The sequence below is a fragment of the Elephantulus edwardii genome, unplaced genomic scaffold, assembly GCF_000299155.1.
Source record: "Elephantulus edwardii isolate Elephantulus edwardi_28Jun2011 unplaced genomic scaffold, EleEdw1.0 scaffold00188, whole genome shotgun sequence".
NCBI classification, from domain to species: domain Eukaryota; kingdom Metazoa; phylum Chordata; class Mammalia; order Macroscelidea; family Macroscelididae; genus Elephantulus; species Elephantulus edwardii.
In genome coordinates, this window is record NW_006399938.1 from 2,749,235 (window position 1) to 2,751,065 (window position 1,831).

Here is a 1,831-nt window from a genome sequence, read left to right on the forward strand (position 1 = left end):
GCATCAATTCTTCTCTTGTCATCTTTATTTATTGCCCAAGTTTTAGATGGATAGCAGATGATTGAAAAGACTGCATCTTGAAGCAGGTACACCTTAGTCTTTAAGATGACATCGTTGCACTTTGGGACTTTTGAAAGTCCCAGACAGTTGTCTTGCCCAATGCTATACGTCTCCTGATCTCTTGAGTGCTGGTATTAAGAGTGTTGATTGTGGATTCAAGCAAGAGCTAATTTATCTGTATTTCTATTCACTGGTTGAATTTTCATCTACCATGAGAAATAACATAGGGATTTTTCAAGGTTACTGTTCATGGTGTGTGTAAGATGTATAGAACAGATTCTACTATGAAGAAATACTCAAATAAGTACCTAATAGACCAATATTTTCTATAAATGAAGCCTGTTAATTAATGTTTTCCAATTGAAATTATGTTGTTGGGGTTTTCTTCCCAACAACATATTGTCTTAGAATATTTTTTTTACATTATCCCCCAAAATTTAATGGCTTTATTTGGTATCTTGATGAAGCTTCTCCTTCCGTTGGGGATGTGGGTGTTGTAGGAGAAACAGTAACTGGTTTCCATGCAATTCTGTGCAGTTCTGCATGAACGTCTGACAGGACAGGCTTCTTGCCTGACTTTTTGGAGGACCGAGGTAAGCCACTACTTCCAGCTCCAGCCCCACCTCCAGGACTCCCTCCCCCAGGGCCTCCTGGAGTGCCAGTCTTTTTACTCAGCAAGCTATTGAAAAAATTTGCCAGGACCCCTTCACTTGTGGCTCCAGCTTTCATATTTGGATCAATTTTTTTTTTGACCCCGCAGGGATGGGTGACACGCTGGCAACATTGGAAGACACGGACCGGCTTGGCGTCCGGGGGGAGCCTCCTGGAACTCTGGGCGAGGCATCCACAGGCCTTCCAGCAGTAGTTGGTGGCTGTTTTGCTAAGAGGGACTGAAGCTTCATAAGAAACACCTGGTCATCTTCCGCCACAGTCTCCTTCTCATGCACAAACTTTCGGACAGGTGGTTTCGTTATGATATCTTCAAAATTATCTCCTATTTTTAAGGACTGGAAATTTTCATGTAATATTCCTATTTTCTTATCGTTATCCCACCCTGCCGGAATAAATACAGCATCTTTTTCCACAACAAGAGCAGGAATCTTATAGGGAAATCCATATAGTTTCTGGACAATGTATTTATATATTAAATCTATATTTTTGTTTTCCTTTACTGAAGTGTAAATAAGTGCTGCACCATACTGTAAACAAAACTTCCGGATATGGGACTGAATGAAATAAAAATGTTCATCCCTGTAGTCATGTTCTTTCTCCAATACACTAATGGCATCACACTGTGCAAACAACCAGGACTGGAATGCCCAAGTTATGCGTGAGTGTATCCGCGCCCAGAGGTAAAACCACACTCTCGTCTCGGTCTTCCTGGGACATGGTGTTTCTTCTCTGGGGGGAAGCTGGGAATTCTCCTGGCTCTACATATTCCTGGAGGTCTGTAATAAGCTTCTGTTCCATTTCTTTCATCTCCTCAGGAGGAATTTTCAGTTTGTCAATATGCTTTGGGTAGAAAAATGATAGAAACCTAGACAAAGTCTGGATTGTTTTACTTTATTAGCATGATAATATTAAAAATCATAATTTTTTAAAAAATACTTTTAATCAATAACTCAGAAGAACAACATGTGGTTGTGTTCAATTTGAACAGAAATACAATGTGATACCAAAAAAGGCATACAACTCAATCACAGTCTTTATTTACTAGACAGAAAATGAACTTACAAGATTTATCACCATTTTTTGGTACAGCTAGCCCCAC

At 39.8% G+C, this 1,831-nt stretch overlaps 1 pseudogene across 1 annotated transcript; it reads right to left on the bottom strand.

The window, feature by feature from the left end:
* Positions 1–483: 483 nt before the first annotated feature.
* On the bottom strand, positions 484–1,566 carry LOC102848334 (annotated as a pseudogene). The gene has a single exon (XR_438967.1). The product of XR_438967.1 is annotated as a dynein, cytoplasmic 1, light intermediate chain 1 pseudogene (transcript).
* Between the last annotated feature and the right edge of the window lie 265 nt (positions 1,567–1,831).